The 16,509-nt window shown below is 43.4% G+C and overlaps 1 protein-coding gene across 1 annotated transcript in view; it reads right to left on the bottom strand.

Annotated features, from left to right (window-relative positions):
* Positions 1–16,509, bottom strand: part of LOC110506127 (protein unc-13 homolog C) — a 301,686-nt gene that overhangs the window by 80,813 nt on the left and 204,364 nt on the right. The window lies entirely within an intron of this gene.

Genomic DNA, 16,509 nt, shown 5'->3' with positions numbered 1-16,509 from the left:
AGAGAGAGACAGAGCAGAGCAGAGACAGAGCAGAGAGAGACAGAGATAGAGACAGAGACAGAGATAGAGACAGAGATAGAGATAGAGATAGAGACAAAGATAGATACAGAGACAGAGCAGAACCAACAGTCTAAGTCAGATGTAAAACCACAGCAGAAACACAATCATTAGACTTTCAAATCAACATTTTTGAGATGTTTTGAGACCTCTATAGTAGTCTAATGTCAAGATGAAACCCCATCCCACAACATCTGTTGTGTAGATCCAGCTATATGCCTCCAGCCCAAAGATAAAAATAGAGTAAACCAGGAAAAACAGGGAATTAGACCGTGCTTATCTTTGCAATGTATTTGTGATGAAGGCGTATAGCTGGATTTACACAACGGATGTCGTGGGATGTGTTTTCATCTAGAAATTAGATTACTTTAGAGGTCTGAAAACATTTGACAAACTTTCATTTATGAATGAAATGTCCCTTTAACAAAGTTACAGACGTTACAAGCCACATACGTCACAGGGCCTATAGGAAGACAACAGGATCAAACACAATCAAGGGTGAAGTTCAAAAAGCCATGATATGTGGAATAAATGCATCAGCTTCACGTGATAATCCCAGTGAACGGAAAACCTTGGTTGAGGATTTCGTTTTGCATATTATTAAGAGGATTCTACTGTAATACCCCATTGGCCTCGATGTTGCCGTGAGTGTCTGAGAGAGAATCACACAGCTTATGCGATGGATGTCAGAGTAGAGAAGATAGCCTACAAGATAATGTTGGAATACATACAGCTTCCTGTTGAATACTGGATTGAATATCAATATGGATGTTGCCACTCTGAAGTAGAGAAACACCTACAACAATAACAAACACACAAAGGCACGCACGCACTCACACACACCTAAATATACTGAGAAACACAAGCGCTAACTATATACAGAGACACAAATGACACACGCAGAAGCACGTACACACATATAAAAACAAATACATGTTTTTCATTGCACGTGTGTGTGTGTGTCAGTTTGTGTGTTTGTGATTTTTGTGTATGTTCTCCTCAACCGCAGGGGGAGTAGTAACATCAGTATTGATATTGAATCCAGTGTATCCATAACATCTCCAGACTGACTCATTATAATGCGGAAAAGAGCCATATCATCCTGCCTTTCCACAGCATGGACCTACTCTAGACCTACTAGGACTGGGATGATCAACTAGACTCTTGAATTGATGGTCAGGGGGCCGGAACATTATTACAAATCATTTGTAGACTGCAAATTGGCTGCGAGAAGCCAAAACAGATACAATATTTAACTAAAACATAATAATATCAAACCTTGCTTACATTTGTATACAATCACATATACAGCTAACTGCCAAAATAATGGAAACACTTGAATAAATTAGGGATACAAAGTATATTGAAAGCAGGTGCTTCCACACAGGTGTGGTTCCTGAGTTAATTAAACAATTAACATACAATCATGCTTATTGTCACGCCCTGACCATAGTTTACTTTGTATTTTCTATGTTTTGATTGGTCAGGGTGTGATCTGAGTGGGTATTCTATGTTTCATGTCTTGTTTGTCTATTTCTATGTTCAGCCTGATATGGTTCTCAGTCAGAGGCAGGTGTTCGTCATTGTCTCTGATTGGGAACCATATTTAGGTAGCCTGGGTTTCACTGTGTGTTTGTGGGTGATTGTTCCTGTCTATGTGTTTTTCACCAGATAGGCTGTTTTAGGTTTTCGTTACGTTCATCACGTTCTTTATTTTGTGGTGTTTGCATTAATTCGTGTTTTACGTTTGTTCATTAAAACATGGATCGCAATCTACACGCTGCATTTTGGTCCGACTCTCCTTCTCATACAGAAAATCGTTACAGAATCACCCACCCCAAAGGGACCAAGCAGCGTGTCAACAGGCAGGAGCAGCGCGAGGAGATGCGCAATAAGGATTTCTGGACATGGGAGGAAATCCTCGACGGGAGAGGACCCTGGGCTAAACCAGGGGAGTGTAGCCGCCCAAAGGTGCAGCGAGAGAAGAAACAACAGGCGCAGCCCAAAGAGGAGTACAGTATGGAGTATACGACTTGGGAGGAGATCGACAGGTGGGCGGCCGACCCAGGGAGAGTGCCGGAGCCCGCCTGGGATTCGATGGAGCAGTGCGCGGAAGGATATAGGAGAATGGAGTTTGCGAAGCAAGCAAGGCGGCGCGGACGGAGGCCCCATAGTCACCCCCAAAAATGTCTTGGGGGGGGGGGGCTCAGGGAGAGTGTGGCAGAGTCAGGAGCCAGACCTGAGCCAACTCTTCCTGTTTATCGTGAGGAGCCAAGGAGGAGACCAGAACCAGAGCCGGTGTTGGAGGTGAGCGAAACAGAGACTGTGAAGGAGTTAATGGGGAAATTGGAGGAGAGAGAAATGAGGGAGTTGCTGTGTTGGTGCATTTTGCATAGAATTCGCCTGACGGAACGTGTCAGGGATTTGATGGCACCTGGGTTAGCGCTCCATACTCGTCCTGAGGTCCGTTTTAGTCGGCTGGTGAAGTTGGTTCCAGTCTCACACATCAGGCCTCCTGTGCCCATCCCTAGCCTTGCACGTCCTGTGCCAGCACCACGCATCAGGCCTACAGTGCGCCTCGCCTGTCCAGCGCTGTCGGAGCCCTCCTCCTCTCCAGCGCTGTCGGAGTCTCCCGCCTGTTTAGCGCTGTTAGAGCCTTCCTTCTCTACAGCGCTGCCGGAGTCTCCCGCCTGTTCAGCGCATCCAGAGCCTCTCTTCTCTACTGCGCTATCGGAGTCTCCCGCCTGATCAGCGCAGTCAGAGCCTCTCTTCTCTACTGCGCTATCGGAGTCTCCCGACTGTTCAGCGCAGCCAGAGCCTCTCTCCTCTCCTGCGCTGCCGGAGTCTCCCGCCTGTTCAGCGCAGCCAGAGCCTCTCTCCTCTCATGCGCTATCTGAGTCTTCCGCCTGTTCAGCGCAGCCAGAGCCTTTCTCCTCTCCTGCGCTGCCGGAGTCTCCCGCCTGTTCAGCGCAGCCGGAGCCTCTCTCCTCTCCTGCGCTGTCGGAGTCTCCCGCCTGTTCAGCGCAGCCAGAACTGCCAGTCTGCATGGAGCAGCCTGAGCTGCCCGTCTGCAAGGAGCTGCCAGCCTGCAAGGAGCTGTCAGTCTGCATGGAGCAGCCTGAGCTGTCAGTCTGCATGGAGCAGCCTGAGCTGTCAGTCTACATGAAGCAGCCAGAGCTGCCAGTCTGCAAGGAGCTGCCAGTCTGCAAGGAGCTGCCAGTCTGCAAGGAGCTGCCAGTCTGCAAGGAGCTGTCAGTCTGCATGGAGCTGCCAGTCTGCAAGGAGCCGCCAGAGCTGCCTGTCTGCAGGATGCCGCTAAAGCTGCCAGTCTGCAAGGAGCCGCCAGAGCTGCCAGTTAGCATGGAGCAGCCAGGGCCGCCAGTCAGCATGGAGCAGCCAGTCTGCAAGGAGCTGCCAGTCTGCAAGGAGCTGCCAGTCTGCAAGGAGCTGCCAGCCTGCAAGGAGCTGTCAGTCTGCATGGAGCTGCCAGTCTGCAAGGAGCCGCCAGAGCTGCCTGTCTGCAGGATGCCGCTAAAGCTGCCAGTCTGCAAGGAGCCGCCAGAGCTGCCAGTTAGCATGGAGCAGCCAGGGCCGCCAGTCAGCATGGAGCAGCCAGTCAGCATGGAGCTGCCAGTCTGCAAGGAGCTGCCAGTCTGCAAGGAGCTGCCAGTCTGCAAGGAGCTGCCAGTCTGCATGGAGCTGCAAGTTTGTATAGAGCTGCCAGTCAGCAAGGAGCTGCCAGTATGCATAGAGCTGCCAGTCTGCAAGGAGCTGCCAGTCTGCAAGGAGCCGCCAGAGCTGCCAGTCTGCAGGATGCTGCCAAAGCTGCCAGTCTGCAAGGAGCCGCCAGAGCTGCCAGTTTGTAAGGAGCCGCCGGAGCTGCCAGTTTGTAAGGAGCAGCCAGGGCCGCCAGTTAGCAGGGAGCAGCCAGGGCCGCCAGTTAGCAGGGAGCAGCCAGGGCCGCCAGTCAGCATGGAGCAGCCAGGGCCGCCAGTCAGCATGGAGCAGCCAGAGCAGCCAGGGCCGCCAGTCAGCATGGAGCAGCCAGAGCAGCCAGAGCTGTCAGTCAGCATGGAGCAGCCAGAGCAGCCAGGGCCGCCAGTCAGCATGGAGCAGCCAGAGCTGCCAGTCAGCATGGAGCAGCCAGAGCAGTCTGCCAGCATGGAGCAGCCAGAGCTGTCAGTCAGCATGGAGCAGCCAGAGCAGCCAGTCTGTGTCGACCAGTCTCTTCCAGATCTGCCAGTCGTCCAGACTCTTCCAGATCTGCCCGTCGTCCAGACTCTTCCAGATCTGCCCGTCGTCCAGACTCTTCCAGATCTGCCAGTCGTCCAGACTCTTCCAGATCTGCCAGTCGACCAGACTCTTCCAGATCTGCCCGTCGACCAGACTCTTCCAGATCTGCCCGTCGTCCAGACTCTTCCAGATCTGCCAGTCGACCAGACTCTTCCAGATCTGCCAGTCGACCAGACTCTTCCAGATCTGCCAGTCGACCAGACTCTTCCAGATCTGCCCGTCGTCCAGACTCTTCCAGATCTGCCCGTCGTCCAGACTCTTCCAGATCTGCCAGTCGTCCAGACTCTTCCAGATCTGCCAGTCGTCCAGACTCTTCCAGATCTGCCAGTCGTCCAGACTCTTCCAGATCTGCCAGTCGTCCAGACTCTTCCAGATCTGCCAGTCGACCAGACTCTTCCAGATCTGCCAGTCGACCAGACTCTTCCAGATCTGCCAGTCGACCAGACTCTTCCAGATCTGCCAGTCGACCAGACTCTTCCAGATCTGCCAGTCGACCAGACTCTTCCAGATCTGCCAGTCGATCAGACTCTTCCAGATCTGCCAGTCGATCAGACTCTTCCAGATCTGCCAGTCATCCAGACTTTCTCAGATCTGCCAGTCGTCCAGATTCTCCCAGATCCGCCAGTCGACCAGATTCTCCCAGATCCGCCAGTCGACCAGATTCTCCCAGATCCGCCAGTCGACCAGATTCTCCCAGATCCGCCAGTCGACCAGATTCTCCCAGATCCGCCAGTCGACCAGATTCTCCCAGATCCGCCAGTCGACCAGATTCTCCCAGATCCGCCAGTCGACCAGATTCTCCCAGATCCGCCAGTCGACCAGATTCTTCCAGATCTGCTAGTCGACCAGGATCTGCTGAAACCGCCAGCCAGCCAGGTTCTGGTAGTTTCTACTACCTGCCTGGGCTTCCTCTCAGTGCTGAGCTTCTTCTCAGTGCTGAGCTTCCTCTCAGTGCTGAGCTACCCATCTGTCCCGAGTTACCTCTGTCCCGAGCTGTCCCTCTGTCCCATGTTATCATTGTGGTGGGTAACCTATTTAGGGACGTTTAGGAGGGGGATTAAAACTGTCATGGAGTGGGGTCCACGTCCAGCGCCAGAGCCGCCACCGCGGACAGATGCCCACCCAGACCCTCCCCTATAGGTTCAGGTTTTGCGGCCGGAGTCCGCACCTTGGGGGGGGGGGGGTACTGTCACGCCCTGACCATAGTTTACTTTGTATTTTCTATGTTTTGATTGGTCAGGGTGTGATCTGAGTGGGTATTCTATGTTTCATGTCTTGTTTGTCTATTTCTATGTTCAGCCTGATATGGTTCTCAGTCAGAGGCAGGTGTTCGTCATTGTCTCTGATTGGGAACCATATTTAGGTAGCCTGGGTTTCACTGTGTGTTTGTGGGTGATTGTTCCTGTCTATGTGTTTTTCACCAGATAGGCTGTTTTAGGTTTTCGTTACATTCATCACATTCTTTATTTTGTGGTGTTTGCATTAATTCGTGTTTTACGTTTGTTCATTAAAACATGGATCGCAATCTACACGCTGCATTTTGGTCCGACTCTCCTTCTCATACAGAAAACCGTTACACTTATGGTCATGTATAAAAATGATTGGCTGGCCATTATTTTGGTTACCATGGCTTTGCCCCCAAAATATGACAATGACCCCATCCAAAGGACAAAAAACTTACTCAAAGCTCCTCTAGGATAACTGGTTAACTTACTCAAAGCTCAAACCTCTAGAATAACTGGTTATCTAACTCAAAGCTACTCTAGATTAACTGGTTAACTAACACAAAGCTCTTCTAGGATAACTGGGTAACTTACGCAAAGCTCCAACCTCTTGGATAACTGGTTAACTAACTCAAAGCTCCTTTATGTTAACTGGTTAACTTACTCAAAGCTCCTCCAGGATAACTGGTTAACTAACTCAAAGCTACTCTAGGTTAACTGGTTAACTAACTTAAAGCTAATCTAGGATAACTGGTTAACTAACACAAAGCTCTTCTAGGATAACTGGGTAACTTACGCAAAGCTCCAACCTCTAGGATAACTGGTTAACTTACTCAAAGCTCCTCTAAGATAACTGGTTAACTAACTCAATGCTCCAACCTCTTGGTTAACTGGTTAACTTTCTCAAAGCTTCTCTAGGATAACTGGTTAACTAACTCAAAGCTCCAGCCTCTAGGATAACTGATTAACTAACTCAAAGCTCCTCTAGGATAACTGGTTAACTAACTCAAAGCTCCTCTAGGATAACTGGTTAACTAACTCAAAGCTACTCTAGGAAAACTGGTTAACTAACTTAAAGCTCCTCTAAGATAACTGGTTAACTAACTCAAAGCTCCTCTAAGATAACTGGTTAACTAACTCAAAGCTCCTCTAGGATAACTGGTTAACTTACTTGAAGATCCAACCTCTAGGATAACTGGTTAACTAACTCAAAGCTCCTCTAGGATCACTGGTTAACTAATAATTCAAAGCTCCTCTAGGATAACTGGTTAACTTACTCAAATCTCCAACCTCTTGGATAACTGGTTAACTAACTCAAAGCAACTCTAGGATAACTGGTTAACTAACTTAAAGCTCCTCTAAGATAACTGGTTAACTAACTCAAAGCTCAAACCTCTAGGATAACTGGTTAACTAACTCAAATCTCAAACCTCTAGGATAACTGGTTAACCAACTCAAAGCTTCTCTCTGATAACTGGTTTACTTACTCAAAGCTCCAACCTCTAGGATAACTGGTTAACTAACTCAAAGCCCCTCTAGGATAACTGGTTAACTTACTCAAATCTCCAACCTCTAGGATAACTGGTTGACTAACTCAAAGCTCCTCTAGGATAACTGGTTAAATAACTCAAAGCCCCTCTAGGATAACTGGTTAACTAACTCAATGCTCTTCTAGGATAACTGGTTAACTAACTCAAAGCTCCTCTTTGATAACTGGTTAACTAACTCATAGCTCCTTTAGGTTAACTGGTTAACTAACTCAAAGCTCCAACTACTAGGATAACTGGTTAACTAACTCAAAGCTCCAACCTCTAGGATATCTGGTTAACTAACTCAAATCTCCTCTTGGATAACTGGTTAACTAACTCAAAGCTCCTCTAGGATATCTGGTTAACTAACTCAAATCTCCTCTATGATAACTGGTTAACTAACTCAAAGCTACTCTCAGATAACTGGTTAACTTACTCAAAGTTCCAACCTCTAGGATAACTGGTTAACTAACTTATTGCTCCAACCTCTAGGATAACTGGTTAACTAACTCAAAGACCCTCTAGGATAACTAGTTATCTTACTCAAAGCTCCAACCTCTAGGATAACTGGTTAACTAACTCAAAGCCCCTCTATGATAACTAGTTAACTTACTCAAAGCTCCAACCTCTAGGATAACTGGTTAACTAACTCACAGCTTCTCTAGGGTAACTGGTTAACTTTCTCAAAGCTCCTCTATGATAACTGGTTAACTAACTCAAAGCTCCTCTAGGATGACTGGTTAACTTTCTCAAAGCTCCTCTATGATAACTGGTTAACTAACTCAAAGCTCCAACCTCTAGGATAACTGGTTAACTAACTCAAAGCTCCTCCGGGATAACTGGTTAAATAACTCAAAGCCCCTCTAGGATAACTGGTTAACTAACTCAATGCTCTTCTAGGATAACTGGTTAACTAACTCAAAGCTCCTCTTTGATAACTGGTTAACTGACTCATAGCTCCTTTAGGTTAACTGGTTAACTAACTCAAAGCTCCAACTACTAGGATAACTGGTTAACTAACTCAAAGCTCCAACCTCTAGGATATCTGGTTAACTAACTCAAATCTCCTCTTGGATAACTGGTTAACTAACTCAAAGCTCCTCTAGGATATCTGGTTAACTAACTCAAATCTCCTCTATGATAACTGGTTAACTAACTCAAAGCTACTCTCAGATAACTGGTTAACTTACTCAAAGTTCCAACCTCTAGGATAACTGGTTAACTAACTTATTGCTCCAACCTCTAGGATAACTGGTTAACTAACTCAAAGACCCTCTAGGATAACTAGTTATCTTACTCAAAGCTCCAACCTCTAGGATAACTGGTTAACTAACTCAAAGCCCCTCTATGATAACTAGTTAACTTACTCAAAGCTCCAACCTCTAGGATAACTGGTTAACTAACTCACAGCTTCTCTAGGGTAACTGGTTAACTTTCTCAAAGCTCCTCTATGATAACTGGTTAACTAACTCAAAGCTCCTCTAGGATGACTGGTTAACTTTCTCAAAGCTCCTCTATGATAACTGGTTAACTAACTCAAAGCTCCAACCTCTAGGATAACTGGTTAACTAACTCAAAGCTCCTCCGGGATAACTGGTTAACTAACTCAAAGCTACTCTAGGTTAACTGGTTAACTAACTTAAAGCTCCTCTATGATAACTGGTTAAACAACACAAAGCTCTTCTAGGATAACTGGGTAACTTACGCAAAGCTCCAACCTCTTGGATAACTGGTTAACTAACTCAAAGCTGCTCTAGGATAACTGGTTAACTATCTCAAAGCTCCTCTAGGATAACTGGTTAACTATCTCAAAGCTCCTCTAGGAAAACTGGTTAACTAACTCAAAGCTCCTTTATGTTAACTGGTTAACTTACTCAAAGCTCCTCCAGGATAACTGGTTAACTAACTTAAAGCTCCTCTAGGATAACTGGTTAACTAACACAAAGCTCTTCTAGGATAACTGGGTAACTTACGCAAAGCTCCAACCTCTAGGATAACTGGTTAACTTACTCAAAGCTCCTCTAAGATAACTGGTTAACTAACTCAATGCTCCAACCTCTTGGTTAACTGGTTAACTTTCTCAAAGCTTCTCTAGGATAACTGGTTAACTAACTCAAAGCTCCTCTAGGATAACTGGTTAACTAACTCAAAGCTCCTCTAGGTTAACACGTTGACTAACTTAAAGCTACTCTAGGATAACTGGTTAACTAACACAAAGCTGTTCTAGGATAACTGGGTACCTTACTCAAAGCTCCAACCTCTAGGATAACTGGTTAACTAACTCAAAGCTCCTCTAGGATAACTGGTTAACTAACTCAAAGCTCCAGCCTCTAGGATAACTGATTAACTAACTCAAAGCTCCTCTAGGATCACTGGTTAACTAATAATTCAAAGCTCCTCTAGGATAACTGGTTAACTTACTCAAAGCTCCAACCTCTTGGATAACTGGTTAACTAACTCAAAGCAACTCTAGGATAACTGGTTAACTTACTTAAAGCTCCTCTAAGATAACTGGTTAACTAACTCAAAGCTCCTCTAAGATAACTGGTTAACTAACTCAAAGCTCCTCTAGGATAACTGGTTAACTAACGCAAAGCTCCTCTAGGTTAACTGGTTAACTAACTCAAAGCTCCTCTATGATAACTGGTTAACTAACTCAAAGCTCTTCGAGGAAAACTGGGTAATTTACGCAAAGCTCCAACCTCTAGGATAACTGGTTAACTAACTCAAAGCTCCAACCTCTTGGATAACTGGTTAACTAACTCAAAGCTCCAAACTCTAGGATAACTGGTTAACTAACTCAAAGCTCCTCTAGGATAACTGGTTAACTAACTCAAAGCTCCTCTAGGATAACTGGTTAACTAACTCAAAGCTCCTCTAGGTTAACTGGTTAACTAACTCAACGCTCCTTTAGGTTAACTGGTTAACTAACTCAAAGCTCCAACCTCTAGGATAACTGGTTAACTAACTCAAAGCTCCTATAGGTTAACTGGTTAACTAACTCAACGCTCCTTTATGTTAACTGGTTAACTAACTCAAAGCTCCAACTACTAGGATAACAGGCTAACTAACTCAAAGCTCCAACCTCTAGGATAACTGGTTAACTTACTCAAAGCTCCTCTAAGATAACTGGTTAACTAACTCAATGCTCCAACCTCTTGGTTAACTGGTTAACTTTCTCAAAGCTTCTCTAGGATAACTGGTTAACTAACTCAAAGCTCCTCTAGGATAACTGGTTAACTAACTCAAAGCTCCTCTAGGTTAACTGGTTGACTAACTTAAAGCTACTCTAGGATAACTGGTTAACTAACACAAAGCTGTTCTAGGATAACTGGGTACCTTACTCAAAGCTCCAACCTCTAGGATAACTGGTTAACTAACTCAAAGCTCCTCTAGGATAAGTGGTTAACTAACTCAAAGCTCCAGCCTCTAGGATAACTGATTAACTAACTCAAAGCTCCTCTAGGATAACTGGTTAACTAACTCAAAGCTCCTCTAGGATAACTGGTTAACTAACTCAAAGCTACTCTAGGAAAACTGGTTAACTAACTTAAAGCTCCTCTAAGATAACTGGTTAACTAACTCAAAGCTCAAACCTCTAGGATAACTGGTTAACTAACTCAAATCTCAAACCTCTAGGATAACTGGTTAACCAACTCAAAGCTTCTCTCTGATAACTGGTTAACTTACTCAAAGCTCCAACCTCTAGGATAACTGGTTAACTAACTCAAAGCCCCTCTAGGATAACTGGTTAACTTACTCAAATCTCCAACCTCTAGGATAACTGGTTGACTAACTCAAAGCTCCTCTAGGATAACTGGTTAAATAACTCAAAGCCCCTCTAGGATAACTGGTTAACTAACTCAACGCTCTTCTAGGATAACTGGTTAACTAACTCAAAGCTCCTCTTTGATAACTGGTTAACTAACTCATAGCTCCTTTAGGTTAACTGGTTAACTAACTCAAAGCTCCAACTACTAGGATAACTGGTTAACTAACTCAAAGCTCCAACCTCTAGGATATCTGGTTAACTAACTCAAATCTCCTCTTGGATAACTGGTTAACTAACTCAAAGCTCCTCTAGGATATCTGGTTAACTAACTCAAATCTCCTCTATGATAACTGGTTAACTAACTCAAAGCTCCTCTCAGATAACTGGTTAACTTACTCAAAGTTCCAACCTCTAGGATAACTGGTTAACTAACTTATTGCTCCAACCTCTAGGATAACTGGTTAACTAACTCAAAGACCCTCTAGGATAACTAGTTATCTTACTCAAAGCTCCAACCTCTAGGATAACTGGTTAACTAACTCAAAGCCCCTCTATGATAACTAGTTAACTTACTCAAAGCTCCAACCTCTAGGATAACTGGTTAACTAACTCACAGCTTCTCTAGGGTAACTGGTTAACTTTCTCAAAGCTCCTCTATGATAACTTGTTAACTAACTCAAAGCTCAAACCTCTAGTATAACTGGTTAAATAACTCAAAGCTCCTCTAGGATAACTGGTTAACTAACTCAAAGCTCCAACCTCTAGGATAACTGGTTAACTAACTCAAAGCTCCTCTAGGATAACTGGTTAACTTTCTCAAAGCTCCTCTATGATAACTGGTTAACTAACTCAAAGCTCCAACCTCTAGGATAACTGGTTAACTAACTCAAAGCTCCTCCGGGATAACTGGTTAACTAACTCAAAGCTACTCTAGGTTAACTGGTTAACTAACTTAAAGCTCCTCTATGATAACTGGTTAAACAACACAAAGCTCTTCTAGGATAACTGGGTAACTTACGCAAAGCTCCAACCTCTTGGATAACTGGTTAACTAACTCAAAGCTGCTCTAGGATAACTGGTTAACTATCTCAAAGCTCCTCTAGGATAACTGGTTAACTATCTCAAAGCTCCTCTAGGAAAACTGGTTAACTAACTCAAAGCTCCTTTATGTTAACTGGTTAACTTACTCAAAGCTCCTCCAGGATAACTGGTTAACTAACTTAAAGCTCCTCTAGGATAACTGGTTAACTAACACAAAGCTCTTCTAGGATAACTGGGTAACTTACGCAAAGCTCCAACCTCTAGGATAACTGGTTAACTTACTCAAAGCTCCTCTAAGATAACTGGTTAACTAACTCAATGCTCCAACCTCTTGGTTAACTGGTTAACTTTCTCAAAGCTTCTCTAGGATAACTGGTTAACTAACTCAAAGCTCCTCTAGGATAACTGGTTAACTAACTCAAAGCTCCTCTAGGTTAACACGTTGACTAACTTAAAGCTACTCTAGGATAACTGGTTAACTAACACAAAGCTGTTCTAGGATAACTGGGTACCTTACTCAAAGCTCCAACCTCTAGGATAACTGGTTAACTAACTCAAAGCTCCTCTAGGATAACTGGTTAACTAACTCAAAGCTCCAGCCTCTAGGATAACTGATTAACTAACTCAAAGCTCCTCTAGGATCACTGGTTAACTAATAATTCAAAGCTCCTCTAGGATAACTGGTTAACTTACTCAAAGCTCCAACCTCTTGGATAACTGGTTAACTAACTCAAAGCAACTCTAGGATAACTGGTTAACTAACTTAAAGCTCCTCTAAGATAACTGGTTAACTAACTCAAAGCTCCTCTAAGATAACTGGTTAACTAACTCAAAGCTCCTCTAGGATAACTGGTTAACTAACGCAAAGCTCCTCTAGGTTAACTGGTTAACTAACTCAAAGCTCCTCTATGATAACTGGTTAACTAACTCAAAGCTCTTCGAGGAAAACTGGGTAATTTACGCAAAGCTCCAACCTCTAGGATAACTGGTTAACTAACTCAAAGCTCCAACCTCTTGGATAACTGGTTAACTAACTCAAAGCTCCAAACTCTAGGATAACTGGTTAACTAACTCAAAGCTCCTCTAGGATAACTGGTTAACTAACTCAAAGCTCCTCTAGGATAACTGGTTAACTAACTCAAAGCTCCTCTAGGTTAACTGGTTAACTAACTCAACGCTCCTTTAGGTTAACTGGTTAACTAACTCAAAGCTCCAACCTCTAGGATAACTGGTTAACTAACTCAAAGCTCCTATAGGTTAACTGGTTAACTAACTCAACGCTCCTTTATGTTAACTGGTTAACTAACTCAAAGCTCCAACTACTAGGATAACAGGCTAACTAACTCAAAGCTCCAACCTCTAGGATAACTGGTTAACTTACTCAAAGCTCCTCTAAGATAACTGGTTAACTAACTCAATGCTCCAACCTCTTGGTTAACTGGTTAACTTTCTCAAAGCTTCTCTAGGATAACTGGTTAACTAACTCAAAGCTCCTCTAGGATAACTGGTTAACTAACTCAAAGCTCCTCTAGGTTAACTGGTTGACTAACTTAAAGCTACTCTAGGATAACTGGTTAACTAACACAAAGCTGTTCTAGGATAACTGGGTACCTTACTCAAAGCTCCAACCTCTAGGATAACTGGTTAACTAACTCAAAGCTCCTCTAGGATAACTGGTTAACTAACTCAAAGCTCCAGCCTCTAGGATAACTGATTAACTAACTCAAAGCTCCTCTAGGATAACTGGTTAACTAACTCAAAGCTCCTCTAGGATAACTGGTTAACTAACTCAAAGCTACTCTAGGAAAACTGGTTAACTAACTTAAAGCTCCTCTAAGATAACTGGTTAACTAACTCAAAGCTCAAACCTCTAGGATAACTGGTTAACTAACTCAAATCTCAAACCTCTAGGATAACTGGTTAACCAACTCAAAGCTTCTCTCTGATAACTGGTTAACTTACTCAAAGCTCCAACCTCTAGGATAACTGGTTAACTAACTCAAAGCCCCTCTAGGATAACTGGTTAACTTACTCAAATCTCCAACCTCTAGGATAACTGGTTGACTAACTCAAAGCTCCTCTAGGATAACTGGTTAAATAACTCAAAGCCCCTCTAGGATAACTGGTTAACTAACTCAACGCTCTTCTAGGATAACTGGTTAACTAACTCAAAGCTCCTCTTTGATAACTGGTTAACTAACTCATAGCTCCTTTAGGTTAACTGGTTAACTAACTCAAAGCTCCAACTACTAGGATAACTGGTTAACTAACTCAAAGCTCCAACCTCTAGGATATCTGGTTAACTAACTCAAATCTCCTCTTGGATAACTGGTTAACTAACTCAAAGCTCCTCTAGGATATCTGGTTAACTAACTCAAATCTCCTCTATGATAACTGGTTAACTAACTCAAAGCTCCTCTCAGATAACTGGTTAACTTACTCAAAGTTCCAACCTCTAGGATAACTGGTTAACTAACTTATTGCTCCAACCTCTAGGATAACTGGTTAACTAACTCAAAGACCCTCTAGGATAACTAGTTATCTTACTCAAAGCTCCAACCTCTAGGATAACTGGTTAACTAACTCAAAGCCCCTCTATGATAACTAGTTAACTTACTCAAAGCTCCAACCTCTAGGATAACTGGTTAACTAACTCACAGCTTCTCTAGGGTAACTGGTTAACTTTCTCAAAGCTCCTCTATGATAACTTGTTAACTAACTCAAAGCTCAAACCTCTAGTATAACTGGTTAAATAACTCAAAGCTCCTCTAGGATAACTGGTTAACTAACTCAAAGCTCCAACCTCTAGGATAACTGGTTAACTAACTCAAAGCTCCTCTAGGATAACTGGTTAACTTTCTCAAAGCTCCTCTATGATAACTGGTTAACTAACTCAAAGCTCCAACCTCTAGGATAACTGGTTAACTAACTCAAAGCTCCTCCGGGATAACTGGTTAACTAACTCAAAGCTACTCTAGGTTAACTGGTTAACTAACTTAAAGCTCCTCTATGATAACTGGTTAAACAACACAAAGCTCTTCTAGGATAACTGGGTAACTTACGCAAAGCTCCAACCTCTTGGATAACTGGTTAACTAACTCAAAGCTGCTCTAGGATAACTGGTTAACTATCTCAAAGCTCCTCTAGGATAACTGGTTAACTATCTCAAAGCTCCTCTAGGAAAACTGGTTAACTAACTCAAAGCTCCTTTATGTTAACTGGTTAACTTACTCAAAGCTCCTCCAGGATAACTGGTTAACTAACTTAAAGCTCCTCTAGGATAACTGGTTAACTAACACAAAGCTCTTCTATGATAACTGGGTAACTTACGCAAAGCTCCAACCTCTAGGATAACTGGTTAACTTACTCAAAGCTCCTCTAAGATAACTGGTTAACTAACTCAATGCTCCAACCTCTTGGTTAACTGGTTAACTTTCTCAAAGCTTCTCTAGGATAACTGGTTAACTAACTCAAAGCTCCTCTAGGATAACTGGTTAACTAACTTAAAGCTCCTCTAGGATAACTGGTTAACTAACACAAAGCTCTTCTATGATAACTGGGTAACTTACGCAAAGCTCCAACCTCTAGGATAACTGGTTAACTTACTCAAAGCTCCTCTAAGATAACTGGTTAACTAACTCAATGCTCCAACCTCTTGGTTAACTGGTTAACTTTCTCAAAGCTTCTCTAGGATAACTGGTTAACTAACTCAAAGCTCCTCTAGGATAACTGGTTAACTAACTCAAAGCTCCTCTAGGTTAACACGTTGACTAACTTAAAGCTACTCTAGGATAACTGGTTAACTAACACAAAGCTGTTCTAGGATAACTGGGTACCTTACTCAAAGCTCCAACCTCTAGGATAACTGATTAACTAACTCAAAGCTCCTCTAGGATCACTGGTTAACTAATAATTCAAAGCTCCTCTAGGATAACTGGTTAACTTACTCAAAGCTCCAACCTCTTGGATAACTGGTTAACTAACTCAAAGCAACTCTAGGATAACTGGTTAACTAACTTAAAGCTCCTCTAAGATAACTGGTTAACTAACTCAAAGCTCCTCTAAGATAACTGGTTAACTAACTCAAAGCTCCTCTAGGATAACTGGTTAACTAACGCAAAGCTCCTCTAGGTTAACTGGTTAACTAACTCAAAGCTCCTCTATGATAACTGGTTAACTAACTCAAAGCTCTTCGAGGAAAACTGGGTAATTTACGCAAAGCTCCAACCTCTAGGATAACTGGTTAACTAACTCAAAGCTCCAACCTCTTGGATAACTGGTTAACTAACTCAAAGCTCCAAACTCTAGGATAACTGGTTAACTAACTCAAAGCTCCTCTAGGATAACTGGTTAACTAACTCAAAGCTCCTCTAGGATAACTGGTTAACTAACTCAAAGCTCCTCTAGGTTAACTGGTTAACTAACTCAACGCTCCTTTAGGTTAACTGGTTAACTAACTCAAAGCTCCAACCTCTAGGATAACTGGTTAACTAACTCAAAGCTCCTATAGGTTAACTGGTTAACTAACTCAACGCTCCTTTATGTTAACTGGTTAACTAACTCAAAGCTCCAACTACTAGGATAACAGGCTAAC

The sequence above is a fragment of the Oncorhynchus mykiss genome, chromosome 26, assembly GCF_057628025.1.
Source record: "Oncorhynchus mykiss isolate SJ-2025 chromosome 26, ASM5762802v1, whole genome shotgun sequence".
In the NCBI taxonomy this organism is placed as follows: domain Eukaryota; kingdom Metazoa; phylum Chordata; class Actinopteri; order Salmoniformes; family Salmonidae; genus Oncorhynchus; species Oncorhynchus mykiss.
Note: the sequence above shows the minus strand (reverse complement) of the source record. Positions and strands in the feature narration are given on the sequence as shown.